This window comes from Impatiens glandulifera, chromosome 8, assembly GCF_907164915.1.
Source record: "Impatiens glandulifera chromosome 8, dImpGla2.1, whole genome shotgun sequence".
NCBI classification, from domain to species: domain Eukaryota; kingdom Viridiplantae; phylum Streptophyta; class Magnoliopsida; order Ericales; family Balsaminaceae; genus Impatiens; species Impatiens glandulifera.
This window is the reverse complement of record NC_061869.1, coordinates 35,758,492-35,775,517: the sequence shown is the minus strand read 5'-3', so window position 1 is coordinate 35,775,517 and position 17,026 is coordinate 35,758,492.

Sequence of the window (17,026 nt, the reverse complement as noted above, 5' to 3'; positions counted from 1 at the left end):
ACTAGAACCGATCAATTGTTTTTAAAAAGAAAACCCAAATTTATTTTTTAAAAATTAATAAAACGGGTTTGATGTTCTTGGGTTAATCCTTGAGGATCATAGCATAGAAAGCTTCCCAACATGATTGTAATAATGTTGGACAACTATTTGGATCATGTTTGATCCATCCGAATCATGTTTGATTGAAATTAAAATTTTCAAAATAATTGAAAATTTTGAGTTCTTGATTTGGTCCAAACAATCAGCTAGTGTTCTTGTTTTGGTATCAATCAAGTATATGAGATATGAGGAAGTTATTGGCTATCTCATTTCACATCAAAACAACTTTAAAAATGATTTTTGGCTAGAAACTATTTTTAAACAAATTAATTATCATCCAGGTAAATTGATACATTATGATGATGATCAAAATGTTTTTGGGAGCTTTATGAAGCTACCTAGACCCATGAATCGAAGAATCGAAGTCTCCATCAAAATTACAAAACCTGCAATTTTGATGTTCTTGAGGATCGAGAAATCCGACCGAGGATCTTCAATCCCGAATTGAGAGGTGCGACCAAGAAATTTAACTTAGGACCAATAGGTCCGACCAAGGCTTGTTAGTTAGGACCGAGAGGACCGAACGATGTTCTTCAGATAAGACCGAGGACCTCGACCGAGAATTGCCAAACCTATGACTGATGAAAATAACTTAGAGTTAACCAAGGACTAGTGATTTTTTACACTCGACCAATAATCTCAACCAAGGATCGAGAGTTCTTAGCACCTCGACTGATGGTTCTGATTGAGGGTCCCAGAACTTGACCAATGAAAACGAACCCAAGGTCTAAGACATCGGTCTTAAGGCCTGTTTGGTTCCCTTTTAAAAATACGAAAATTAATTTTGGAGTTTTGGAACCTCAAACCATTTTCTAAAAATCCTGAAAATTAAAAAAATGTTTTCAAAATATTTTGGGGATGTTTCCACAAAAAGTATTTTGAGAAAGACTTATTTGTGATTTATGTTTAAACCCTAATTCTTTTAAAATGACGAATATTCTTCAAGTACTTTCCTCCCTAAGTTATCAAAAGAAACTAGTACTAACATTTAAATAATTGTTTTTACAATTCTTTAAATAGCGCACAAACCTTATGCATGCTTATGACCAGAAGAATAATCGGAAAAAAATGATAAATAGAGACCATTTTTTATACAGGAATGAATGATGAAGCATGGAATCCCTTTCCCGAGTTTCATCAAACTATGAAATAAAAGAAACTCTAGCCAATATGTTTGTATACGTATAACGTTTTATTCCTAATCAAAATCAATTGGCAACTCTGTTTCAAAATAAATAATCTTCTAAATTAATTATGTTTAAATTTAAATAACTGATTTCTAAAAATAAAATTATAATTTTATTATCGCAAATTCTCGAATTATTTAAAATTGATCCACAAATTAATTATTTTTAATTAATTTCAAAAGCTTCCAGAAATCATTTAAAAATCTTTTAAATAATCTTTTATTTTTAAATAAAAATTCCCGACACACAAACCGAGGTTGATATTTCTCGAATCATGAACATTTCATAAAAACCGAAATAAAGGGTTTTTTTGGAGTTACATATTTCTAGCGACTCTAATGGGGATTAAATATTTAACTCGAAAATATATACTTGCCTTTTGAAATATTTGTATCACGTTTGCAACTTAATAGGCTTGTTTTGAAAGGTACAACACCTAAGAAACGCATAGGTTTTACCCTATTAAATTCATTTACATGTAAATGGTACATCACCCTCATCTTGCTTTCAAGAAGTACATGACTGGGATCGGTACTTCTACACCTATGTGTAAAAAAAATTAGTGAGAATTACAACTTGTTTCAAAACGAGTGATGTTACGAGAGGAAAAACTAGAATGTACAGGATCGACCCTACACTTTGGCGACGAGCCGTCCGATAAGACGTAGGCATTTTGGAGGTGAGGGGCAATTCCTAATTGAGTTGATATACCTAGGTTTATGGCTAGGGTTTTAACCCCTCTATAATCAGATAATGATAATCTCTTATGATTCTCCTTAGAATAAAAAGCCTAGATACTATCACCAAGTCAGTTGTTTGTCGTGCTCAGACAACCAAAACCTCGTCACTATAATCCTTACGTGACTATTATATATGTACTATGTGTATGCATGTATAGTCTAGGTGACCATCTTAATCATGTTTCATTCTGTTCAAAACAAATGCATTTTTGTAAGTGTTTTGAATTTCTAATCACAAATGATGTTATTCGATTCGCATTAGGTTTCACAATATTAGATATTTGTGCAATTATAAGCATTACTACAATTTGGCAATAACGAAGAATTATTGCAAATAGTATTGCACTCTCAAACAAAGAATTTCTATCAAAGAGTTGAAAATTATTAAAAAAATGTCAATTCATATGTAATAGGTTTCGTAACACAAGAAATTTACTTAATTGCAAATATTACTACAATGTGTCGATGAAGAAGAATTATTGTAAATAGTATTGCACTCTCAAATAGGGGGTTTCTACCTTATAGTTGAAAATTGTTTACAAAAAATTTCATTCGATACGAAATAAATTTCGCAACAATAGACATTTGCGCAATAACAAATATTAGTGCAATATGGTGATAAAGAAGAGTTATTGCAAATATTGTACTCTCAAATATGGGATTTTTACCTAAGAGTTAGAAAAATATTTATGAAAAATGACAATCGATCCATAATAGATTTTGCAATAATAGACATTTATGCAATTACAAACATTACTGCAATTTGACGGTGAAGATGAATTATTGCAAAAAGTAATGCACTTTCATATAGGGGATTTCTACCTAAAAGTTGAAAAGTATTTACCATAAAAGTCATCCGATCCTCAACTTTATTCACAAAAACTTCTATAGAAAATGGCTAAAACTATTGCAATGTGACGATGAATGTGTTTTAATACAATATTGGCTACACACTCAACATTAACCAAAATGCAATATTTTTTTTTTTGTTAATAAACAATAATTTAATATAACAAAACCTTGAACCAAAAACATAAATATTATAAAATGATAACCAAATTATGTTACAAAAATAAGATTAAGTTTGATTTCTAGAATTGATAAAATAAACAAGAACTATTTGATTGAGTTTGAAGAGAAAAATTGAAATAATATTATTGATTGAACAAGTAATATTTACAATAGTTTATCTATTTATATTAGTAATAGAAAAGATAACTAATTTGAGAAAACTTAGGAATTAGTTATTATATTTAGCCTAATTAATAGAAGATAAATAAATAATTTCTCTTATCTATTCAATACTTTATCATCCTTTTCAAGCAAAAATGTGATGTACAAACTGTGAGCTTGCTACGTAAAAGAGCAAATGGATAAGAAGAAAGACCTTTGGTGAAGATATCAACCACTTGATCTTCAGTAGGAATATATTGGATGAGTAGTTTTTTACGAGCATCTTTTTCTCGAACAAAGTGAAAATCGATTTCAATATATTTTGTGCGGGCATGAAATACTGGGTTTGCTGATAAGAATATAGCACCAATATTATCACACCATAGAATTGGGGAAAAAGAAAGTGAAACTAGAAGTTCACTAAATAGAGATTGAATCCAACAAAGATCAACAATTGTATATGCAAGAGCACGGTATTCAGATTCAGTATTAGTGTGAGCAACTACTTGTTGTTTCTTAAAATTCCAAGAAATGAGGTTGTCACCTAGAAAAATACAAAATCTAGTTGTTGAACGACGATCATCAAGACATCATGCCTAGTTAGCATCAGAGTAGGCAGCAAGAGTGAATTGAGAATTTGGACAACAAAAGATCCCATAACGAGGAGTATGACAAAGATATCGAAGAATACGTTTAACCGCTCCCCAATAAGAAGATATGAGAGTTTGCATGAATTGACAAACTCGATTGACAACAAAGGCTAACTCATGACAAGTTAGTGTAAGATATTGTAGAGCCCCTACTATACCCCGATAGAGAAACAGATCAGATAAAGAATCACCATCATGTTTGGAAAGAGTTGAGCCAGCAGAGACGGGAGTGTGTAATGGCTTTTCTTGAAACATATCATCCCGAGTGAGAATATTGTCAATATACTTGGATTGAGAAAGAAATAATCCATCTTTGGTGCTAGTCGCTTCCATTCCAAGAAAGTAATGTAATTGATATAAATTTTTAACAGGGAATAATTTATTTAATTAAAATATAATATTTATTAGAAATGATTTAGAGTTTCTTGTGAGAATAATATCGTCCACATATACTAAAAAGTATGTGGTTATTTGAGGTGCATGATAAGTGAATAGAGTCGTATTAGATTTCGATTCTATGAAATCAAGAGATAGTAGAGAAGTCCGGAGATTAGCATACCAAGCACGAGAAGACTATTAAAGACCATATATTGCTTTATGAAGTTTGCATATATGATTAAGAAAATCTGGATGGACAAAACCGGGTGGTTGTGCCATGTAAACTTCTTCTTATAGACACCCATGAAGAAATGAATTACTAATATCAAGTTGATGAATGAACTATTGATAAGATATTGACAAATAAAAGAATAAGACGAATAGTAGTGGGTTTTGCCATAGGATTGAATGTCTCTTCATAATCAATACCTTGTTGTTGATGAAATCCTTTAGCCACAAGACATACTTTATGTCGATCAATAGACCCGTCAACTTTATGCTTGAGTTTGAAAACCTATTTATATCCAACAAGATTATGAGATGGTGTACGGAGAATAAGAGACCACATTTTATTATGAATAAGAGCATTATATTCATTTGTCATGGAAAAACGCCATTACGGATCCTTATTAGCTTTGGTAAAACATGTAAGTGTAGTAGCGGAAGAAGTAACAGTGAGAGCTGATGAGGACATAGATCATTCTTTATTGCGTGTGATCATCTGATGAGTAGAATATTTAGGTGCATTAACTTTTGTGATAATTGGTTGTGTTGAAGGAACGATAATAGTAGTAGAAGAAGATGATATAATGTTTGGTGATGTTGTGGAGGTTGAAGAGGGTGATGGTGTAGACAATGAGTGATATGATATAATATAGGTGGTATTGATGAATTAAGTATATTTGTTGAAAGAGATGTCTCATTATATTCTTGCGGTTTAGACAAGTGCACAAGGTCCTTATTTTTGAAAGAAAAAGTGAGTTCGTCAAAAGTGACATGTCGAGAGATAAATATTCGTCCAATCAGAATGTGAAGACACTTATAACCTTTGTGAGATGAGCTGTAACCAAGGAAACTGCATTCAGTAGTATGAAAATCGAGTTTGTATTGATTGTACGGTCGTGTGAGTGGATATTAAGAACACCCAAATGTCTTAAAAAATTATCGTTAGGAGAAGAATTAAATATAGTCTCGAATGATGAGCGTTGATGTAATGTCGGAGTAGGAAGACAATTGATAAGATATGTAGTTGTTTCAAAAACTTCACTCAAATAATGTAGTGGCATAGATGCATGAGCCATTGAAGTGAGACCAGTTTTCGTAATATGACGAATTTTTCGTTCAGCAATACTATTTTTCTCACTAGTATGTGGGCAAGATAAACGATATAAAATACCATGATTATCCGTTAATGATTTGAAATTTCTATATTCTCCTCCCCAATCAGTTAGCATTATTTTGATTTTACAACTAAATAAATTTTCAACAAGTCGAAGAAAGTTGATAAACGTATTCAAAACATTCGACTTTTTCTTTAGCTGATATATCAATGTGTGTTTGCTAAAATCATCCAAAAAATGTACAAAATAACGATAACTAGTAGACGAAAATTCAGGAAAAAGTCCCCAAACATTCTAATGAATTAGGTCTAAAGGAGCCATACATGTAGATTTTGAAGCCGAAAAATATAGTTTTTGTGCTTTCCCATATTGACATGATCCACAAAAGGAAATAATATTACTACCTGAAACTAGTAATTTAAAGTATGATATAACTAAATATGTAGTAGCATTAGAAGGATGTTCAAGTCGTGAATGCCAAATTTGAGTCGGAGATTGAATACTAAAAAACACTTGTTTATTAGAACATGTTGAAAACGAACTTTTAATAGGTTCAATGCAATAAAGTCCGTCCTTGAGTAATTCCTTAAGAAGCACTATCTTCGTATCTCGGTCTTTAATAAGATAAACATTCGTGTGGAATTCAAAAAATATGTTATTATTTGATGAAAATCTCGTGACACTCATCAAATTTTTAGTAATATCCAGAACGTGTAAAATATTACGTAAATATAAAGATTTTTGTTGATTTAAAATTTTAGTGGTACCAATATTATAAATATTCAAAGGCGTAACGTTTCCGACTTTAATAATTTGAGTACCTGTATAAGGAGCATGTACATGTAGATTATTAAGATCGGAAGTAATATGATCGGTAGCACCTGAATCTAGACATCCAATGGGATCTACAATAGTAGACAATGTAATAAACATTGTCGAAGGATTTGTAAAAGGATTAAAACGAGGGAACTCAAGAGAACTTTGTCCTTGTACATTACATATTTGACAAGATGGATTATAAAAACAACTTTCAGAGCGATGATCAATTTTATGACAAAATTACATTGCGGATGATTATTGTCTCGGTTCTTTCTTTGGTTCTTTCTCCCTCTTTGCCCATAAATATAAGTAACATTTGTCGAAACGTTTAAGGGAGAAATATTTTCATAATGATATTTTCTTTTCTTGAATACGAGTCGTTGTTCATGATTTAGAAGGATGTCTATCATCTCATTAAACGATAGATCTTGTCCAAAAACTAGAGCACATATCATCGACTCGAACTCGTCACCAAGCCCGTTGAGTAGAGTTGGTTGCAGATCTTGATCAGAAACATATTTTCCGACAGCGATAAGTACATCTGACATTTTTTGATATGTTGAATGAAGTTAAGAAGAGAGTCATTACTTTTGTGTGTATTTAGGAGTTCACTCTGTAACTGAAATAACCGACTTTTTGATTGAGAAACATAGATTTTCTCTAGGATTTCCCAAAGTTCTTGCGTCAAAGATGATTTTGAGAGTTGTTGACGAATCTTGTCGATCAATGTTGAAAAGAGCCATGAAAGTTTCCTTTGATCTTGGATACGCCATTATTTAAATTTTGGATTCTTGATTTAAATTGTATTATTTTGATCATCTGTTTCTTAGAGATTCAAGATTTTCAAGATTTTCTTCTACTATATCCATAAAATCATAACATATCATGATTGGAGTAACTTGTAATTTTCAATAGATATAGTTATGTTTATCAAGCTTTATATTTCCAAGTATTATTGGTAGAACTGAGAAGTGATATTCTTCTTTCATTGAAATCGTTTTGGGGAAATTTTTCCTTATAAGCTCCGATACCAATATTGATTTCTAGAATTGATAAAAAAAAATTATTTGATTAAGTTATTTAAGAGAAAAATTGAAATAATATTATTGATTAAATGAGTAAGTTTTACAATAGTTTATTTATTTATAATAGTAATTGAAAAGATAACTAATTTGAGAAAATTTAGGAATTAATTATTATCTTTAGTCTAATTAATTAATATGAGATAAATAAATAATTTCTTTTATTTAATTAATACTTCATCATATTACACTAAAATATTTGTTAAAAATGAAAGATAAAGAGATTAAAGAAAGTATAAAAGAAAAATAAATGGGAAAATGAATAAATGGTGTAAGGGAGACTAAATATTACTGTGGTAGACCGAAATGATGTTGAAACGGGAAAGAATGAATTTAATAAACAAATCAACTAATTTTGTGTTAAGGTGAATTAATATTTGAAAAACAACTAATTAATTACGAAATTATATAGTTTTATGTAAAACATGTTGTGAATAGATTGCAAATATTTCGAACAATATTTTAAATACTACTAAATATGATTCTAATTTAATTTGTAATAATATTTTATTATAGAATTTCAAACTAGTTGAGAAAAGATTATTCATTCATGTTAATGCAATATATATTACAAATTTATTTATCAAAATTATCACAATTACTTCATATATATTATGTGTTACAATAAATAATGGAAATATAGGTCGTTACTAAATAATTTGCAAACATCCACATTATAAAATTTTAGTGATATTATTAGCACTGTTTTTTTATTTATGTGTTAATGTATTTATAAAACTTTAAAAAAATATATTACATTTTTCAGCTTTGATTTTGCATTTTGCAATATATAATTTCTAGATTTTATTTTAGGATAAAAATTATTTTGGTTGAAATTTTAGTTAGAATTATTACAATATTTATAATTTGAATTGCAGTTATTAAAAATTGCATTAAAACATGTATAGTTACTATATTGCAAATCAGATATTTTTTATATATATATTTTTTTGTTTGTTTTTGTAGGTGCGTGACTTTTGGAGTTTGTTTGATTTTGAATTGGGATGTTATTATTGGATTTCTTTTAAGAAAAATAATTGTGAGATAAAATAGTTTAATTTAATTTGTAGTTGATTGAAATATTATAATATAATTTTGTATTTATAATATAAAGTACATATATTTTTATATTTTTGTTCAAAAATTAATCAATCTAACTCTAAGTGTCAATCATCACTATACTATTATTCAGCTAAAAAATCACAAGACTAAATAGAATATTACAAAAGCGAAAACAAATGTCAAAATTCAGGCCAATAATGATTTGAACAATCATTAAAACTCTGAAATAGAGTGAAATCATTCATAAAATAAATGATCAATATATTTAATCGTATCAGAAAACTTGTAAAAGATTTAGCATCACCATAACTCAATCTCAAAGTCCCACATAGAATATGAGGCAATATTTGTAAACATTTTGATTCTTTGACATTATTCATCCATAAGATTTTTTCTATGAATGATCACAATTGACAATAAATAATAAACAAAGTTCTCATTCATTAAAGAATCTATTCAATTTATACATTATGTTGACGTTCATATTGTTCCAATTCCATATGAATTGTTTACCCTCAATACCATAAGTAAATCTTATCTCTTTAATAATTGGTTAGAGCATCTCCAACGGGCACGCAAATTCCATTATGTGTGCCATTTTTCACTCCAACCGGACACCATTCGCAAACCCAAAATGCGTTTGGACGTCTCTCTCCTCCAGCCAACGCATATTTGCGTTGGCACTGTACATTCCCCCATTTTGGCCATTTTTTCAAAATGGCCCTCAATCTTTTTTTTTTATATTTTTTATATATATCCTTATATATTTATTGATCAAAATTAAGCTTTAAACTTTTTTTTCTTTTTAAGATAAAAGTTATAATAATTTTAAATGTATAGTTAAATCATTAAATTACATTATATTTAAAATTTTATCTAATTTATTTATATTTTATAATCTATTTTATAGTTACGAATAAACATATAAATTTATTGTTTTTATTAATAATGTTTGTTTTAATATATTATGTTTGTTTATTTAAATTTATTATTTAATTATTTTTATTATGTATGAATTATTGATATATAATTAATTTTATTAAATGAATAAGAAAAAATTGGGGTTAAATATGTGAAGTTGATAAATATATAGATAATATTAATAAGGTTAAAAAGTTAGAGTAAAAAAAGAATATTCTAAGAATATTCTTTTAGGTTTGGAAATGAGTTTTTGGGTTGGAGATAAATCACTGTTCGATGTGACGTTTACTGCATTTTGGGTTTGAGAATGAGTTTTTGGGTTGGAGATGGTCTTAGACCATCTCCAACCGAAAAACTCATTTTCAAACTCATTTTGGTGTAAATGTCACATCAAACAGTAATTATACTCCAACCGAAAAACCCATTCTCAAACCCAAAAGATTCTTTCTTACATCAACTTTTATAACTTTTTAATATCACCCATATCTTTTACAAACATATAAATTACACCACAATATTATAATATTATTCAAATATTTTAAACTTAAATATAAATTAATTATAAAAATTTATTAAAATAATATATATAATATATATATTAAAGTAATTTTTTTTTAATATTATTATAATTTTTTTAATTATATTATAAATTTATGTTATATAAAAAATATTATATAAATTAAATTAATAATTATATAAATAAACTTAATATAAAATATAAGATAAAAATAAATTATAAATAAATAAAACATATAAACAAATTAAAATATAAATAAATTAAAATATAAATAAATTATATAAGTAAGTTTAATATATAAAATTAATTAAGTAAAAGTTAAAGGGCTAAATGCAAAAAAATATATATATATGCGTTTGTGAACAGTAGCAACGCATATTTACGTTTTTTTTAAGAGGGAAAATAAGAAATTTCATTTTGGGTTTGGTTTTGCAGTTCGGTTGAAGGAGAAAACTCATTTTGGGTATGCGTTTTCAGTACTGTTGAAGATGGTCTTAGTAGTCTAAAATCTAAGTTTGATATCTTATAACGTGAGTTATTTATAAATTTAATAAAGAAAATTGAGTCATATAATACCAAAAAAATTAAATAAAATTTTTTGATAAATTATTTTTTATTTAAAAACAAGGAGAGTGTCTTATGTTTTTCAGATTAAAATATCGCAATCAAATTAATCTAGGAGAATATGTTAAATAGGAGTACGATATTTGGGATGGTATAATTTATTCAAACAGTAATATCGATTTTAAATTTTTGTAAAGCAGTTCCATCAATAATTGAAAGATATCTAAATTCCAAACTTTCCTTGGAACTAGTTTGATGTCGTATTATTTTGTTTTTCTAGATAATTTTATGTTTTAAAAAAATAATTATTATATTTGTTATTATTTTAACCAATAAAATAATTCATTTATCAATAAAAATATTAAAATACTTATACTTTACTTTTATTCAATTTAAATTTTAAATAAAAAAATATTTCAATAATTTACATTACAAAAATTTATATAACTATTTCTTTATCAAACAGTTATTTGAAAATTGGAAAAGAACAAACAAAAATCTTACAAACTTAAACCCAAGTTTGAAATGAACTCTTATATAATTCAGATTTATCAACCATCAAAAATTAAGGTATTTATTTATTTTAATTATATTATATTGTTATGAAAGGAGAGTCAAATCACTTAATCAAGATCATCAAACGTCTACTTGTCACGCATGTATTGGTTTAGGGCCCATACTTAGATGAAATGATTGATTACTTAAGCGAGCATGCTTTTGAAAGTGTTATTTAGTTGATATAATTATTGCATTATGATTAGTTGCCTTTGTTGGGTTTATTTGGTTTGGGATATGTGAAATTAACACGCCTTTTTTTTAGATGAAATTGTACATATAAGATATCATTTCATATATTTTATTTTAAAACATGTTTTTTATTTTAGAAAAACGGTTTAACACCATTTCATTAAAAAATTCAATAGTGGGAGTGGTTAATAATCAAAACTAGACAAACCCTAGTTTTGATTGTAAGATAACAAATAAAAGACCAAAAAGTTTCTAAATATTGGTAGTCAAATCTCATTACAAAATACAGATTAAAATGAATAAAAACTACAATCTAGCTATCCCAACCTATGTTGTCTCCATATCTGCCTTTTGACCATATTGTCTTCTTTAACGTCCCAATCTTCTCACGTTCTTCATGAAGGGAGATTGAATTGAAGCAGATGATGATGTTTGTCTGCTCTTATTGTTTAATCTTCCTCTATATGAACTCGTACTAACATAGTAAAATGTATTCTTTTTCAGGATTTCAAGGTTTTTGTCACTACTTTTCTCTGTTTCAGTTTTCTGTGTTTGACGATCAACAACCTTAGTTTCCTTCTCCTCTGTTGTATCTTTGCTTTCATCTCCTGCATCTTCCTCTTCTTTACATTTATGTTTATCTTCTTCATAATCCCTTGTTTCATCAATTTCATTTCCTTTCTTACTTCCCTCTTCTAGAGTTTGATTTCTTTTTGTTCCTTCACCCGAATTCTGAACATCTTTTCCTTTGACATTGTTTTCTTTTGCTGCTTATTTTTCCACAACGGTTTCATTTGTACTAGGAACTTTTTGTTGTTTGGCTTCTCCATTCTGCATTTGTTATTCCTGGTTTGCTTTCTGGTTGGCCATTAATTTAGGGCATCTCATTATAGAATGTTTAAAGGTATTGCAGTTCACGCATCTGTACGATCGCCATTCATAGTGTATGCCCATCTTGGTAGCATTTCCCTTTCGATTCACCACTGTAATTTCGTTGAGGAGAACGCTTCTAGGTTGAACTTCAACGTTCATCCTAACATATGTGAGATTTTCGTTTTCCTTGTCCATGTATAGTGGGTTTCCTAAAAGGCTAGCAAAATAGCTTAAGACTTCCGCGTTGTACATGTGGGGAGAGATATTTTGCAACTTGAACCAAATTTGCACTATATTTTAATTAATAATTTAATAATAAAAGTCATCCATATTGATATAAAAAGACACATATTTTTTATATAAATATTTTTTAAGTTTTGAGTTGATTTTATTTGAAAAAGAGATGAGAGATAAAAGAAGAAAAAAATTATATACAAAATTTAATTTATCAACTAGAAAGAGGATAAATTAATTAATAGTAAAGAAAAGAAAAACAAAATAATTTGTGAGATATAAGAGAAAAAATTAATTAATGAAAGAGAGAAATTAAATTGTGAAGAAGACAAGAGAGATAAATTAATTAACTAGTAGATAAACTTTTATAAGTAATAAAAAATAAAAATATTAATAAGTCAAAATAAAAAAATAAAAATAAAGAGAAAAATAGTACAAAAAAGAATGAATAATAAATATTTGATAAATAAATTAATTAAAAAGTCATAAAAAAATAAATTGATAATTGAACTGGAAGATGGATATTATTGAGTTGGAGCCAAAAAAAATAATTAGTAAATACAAACATATTATTAAGATATTTAGAGATTGTTATAAATGTTTAAATTATTTTAATTGAAAAGTTAGATAGGTGATAATAAATATGAAACAAAAAAAATGAAAAGAGAGAGTGGAATTTTTTTTATTAATAATAGATGAAGATAAATTATTTAGTTATAAAAAATAAATATAAATTAATTAGTTGAAAATAGTTAAATTAATTAATTAGGGAGATAAATTAGTTAATATATATATATATATATAAGGAAAAAAGCTCACTTACTTAACGTAACGTATATACTAATAAAAGTTCATTTAAACGTACGTATTATCAAAAATTAGCTCATTTAACCTCTTTTTATAACTATTATTAACTTTTATTTTTAAATTTATATATTTATTAATTAAATATTAATATATTTTCTCTCTCTTTCTTTTTCATTTATTATTTCAATTATTACTAATAAATGAACCCTATATTTTTATTTTTTTATAATTTTTTTTATTATTTCTATATGAATATTTATGATTGATTATTTTAATTTAATTTTATATATAGATGAGAATTCATCGTTAATTATTTAACTCTATATTTCTTCTTCTTTTATATATATATATTTTTTATATTCACATTAATTATTAATTACTTTAAAATTGTTTAATCCCAATAATTGAATATAACAATGAAAATTCTTTCAACAATAAAAATCCTTGAACACAAAAATAAATTAATTAAGAATTAAGAATTGAATAATAATAAAAACTCATTCATCAAACACTAAAAGAGTAATAATCAAATATTAGACAAAACAATTCTTTTACTACTAATATAAGTCGTGAATAAAAATTAAATAAAAATTATTAATTTCATTTTTGTTTATATTAAACTAAATAAGAAAAAACCCTTTTTCATTTTTATTATATTAAATTAAATAAGAAAAAATCCTTCAAAAAAAAATATTACAGTAAAATATAAAATTCATAAATAAGTTGTTAAATTAAAAAAATATGAGAATTTAAAAAATATGAGAAATAAAAACTAATAAAAAAAATGAAATGTAAAATAGAAATTAATATTAAAATAATAAAAAATTTAAGAATAAAATAAATTACCTAACTTAATTAATGAAAAAAAGGAGAGACAAAATATATTAATATTTAATTAATAAATATATAAATTTAAAAATAAAAGTTAACCATGGTTATTAAAAGAGGCTAAATGGGCCAATTTTTGATAATACATATGTTTAAATGACATTTTATTAGTACATACGTCTAAGTGAGCTAGTTGTACTAGTTGTACAAGTATATGAATACGTCTAAGTGAGCTTTTTTCCTATATTTAAATAGAGAGTATGTTACCATGTTAATTAATAAATTTAATAACATGATTGATGAGAAAAATAATGAGATAATATATAATTATAGTTCAATTTTTAGAATAACATAAAAAAAAAAATGTAAGAAGGCCTTATAATTGATAATTTATTCCATTAAATAATTTTACTCAATAATTTAAATTTTCAAATATAGTTTTTATAATATTAAATATTAATTTTTTTTAATAATTTGTTGAAAGTTCACAAAATAAATTTCAAATAAGATTTTGTTTAAACAAATATTAAAATCAAACAAACCTTAAGGAACGGTCCATGTATGTACCCTAAATAAACCTTAAACATAAAACATAGTTTATACTAGAGCTATACGGAATCTCAAAATAATTTGACAACTTAGCATTAATTATTATTGTCGGCTTGTCGGGTCCCAACTAACGTTGCATGCTCGATTCGTGTACGTCACATAGAAGATCATTATCTTATGGGTTTTAATGTTTTATTATGTTTAATGGCTACCCTAATCTTAGGTCATAGTTCCGTTTGGGTTAGGATATAATTTAAGAATCAAATCAATCATTATTTCATTAATTTTTTTTATCAATAATATAAAAAACAAATATAGTTAATGTATCTAGAAAATAAAAACAAATATAGAAAAAAAAATACTAAGATCAAACAAGCTTTAAGAGTTACTTTGATTGTGAGTTTTTTTTTTTTTTTATTAATAATCATATATTTCATATTACTTTATTTTTCAATCATTTAATTATCCAATTTATCAATCAAAATATTTAAATATATTTATTTTATTTTTATAAAATTTAAATAAAAAAACATTAAAATAATTCAAAAAAATTGAATATTCCAAAAAATATATTTTTTATTAGATCATATATATATATATATATATATATATATATATATATATATATATATATATATATATATATATATATATATATATTAAATCAAATAAAAATCCCCCACCATCAAATAAGCTCTTAGACATAAATTTATAACATTTTAGAGTTTTTCCTTCAAAATTTAATTAATTTGATTTTTGCAATAAATTAGTTTTATCCTTAAACAATTTAATTAGTCACTCTTCTTCTATTTTAAGATTTATGATCATTTTTTCTAAAAGTGAATAGGGTAACTAGGGTTTAAAGTTGGTTAGTACATCAAAATGCTTAACCAAATAGTTGAAATTGGTTTGAAAAAATCTTAAATGGAATGGTCTGATTAGATTTATGATTATTTATTCAATTTATCAATCAAAATATTTAAATTTTTTTTTTATAAAAATTAAATAAAAGAACATTATAATAATTTAAACAATTGAATATTTAAAAAAAATATATAATATATATATATATATAATAATAATAATAATAATAATAATAATAATAATAATAATAATAAAAGTCCCCCACCATCAAATAAGCTCTCAGACATAAATTAATCAAAATTTAATTAATTTGATTATTGCAATTAATTAGTTTTATCCTTAAACAATTTAATTAGTTCCTCTTCTTATATTTTAATATTTATGATTATTTTTTTCTAAAAGTGGATAGGGTAACTAGGGGGTTAAAGTTGGTTAGTACACCGAAATTCAAAACCAAATAGTTGAAATTGGTTTGAAAAAATCTTAAATGTTCGATTTAGATTTATTGGTTGGTTCAATTTGGTTAGTTAAAAGACTTGTTTCGTCGTTTTAACCGGCTTAATAGATTTAGTTAGTTCTCAAAAAAAATTATAATACAATTATATAACAAATTTAGTTTACATAACTTAAAATTTTAACCATAATTTATAGATTTGACTGTATAACCGCAATTAAACTAAGCATCTCAACCATTGTGTTATGTTTGATTGTTTCACAAATAGTTGGTTATTCAGTTTGATCTTCAATTTAGATTGGTCAATCAGTTTGGCGGTTTAACCACCACTAAAATTAGTAATTGAATCGTTGGATTTTGGATTTTGTTTGACGTTTTATAAATTGTTGATTATTCATTTTGACAGACTATTTGCAACTTGACAATTTAAAACAAACTTATTGAATAGTTAAATGTTATTTAACGAATCAAAATGGGAAATTGATAATCCTGATCCATGCAATAACATTATTTTGAGTCTACTAAAATTCTCAAAATTATTCGTAATAATATATTGACTACAGCTGAAAAAATCTTAACAATAAAATTTCTATTTATTCACGATTTAGGCATAAATAGCAATCCATCTTATAATTCTTTTTTTTTGGAAAACAACTTAGTGCCATTTCATTAAAAAACCAAAAAGAGGGAAAAAAATACAAAAGTTTAAGATCAGATCTAGACAATTTCTAGATTTGACAATGAAACAATAATTGAATTACAGACAATAACAATAATCAATTAGAGCCTACAACGTTTTTACTTTTATTCTACTTGTGACATTCTCAAACGAAATATCCCATATATGGCAGAGCTTTATATTCTCTTCATTCCTTTCGATTCCTCTCTAGGATTGAATGAGTGCATTTCTATATGAAGTTATATCTCTCCAAATATCTTCAGCGGTTCTACTTATTCCACTATGAGTTCTTGAATTTCTTTCTTTCCAGATATTGTAGATTACTGCTCCAAAGTAGCATTTCAACATACTTACATAAAAGGATCTTCCTTTTGCTTTATTCTTCATCCACTCGTGGATTTCTTCCCATATTCTTGGAAAGTTGATGATGTTCATGTTTGCAGCATACATCCTCCAGAT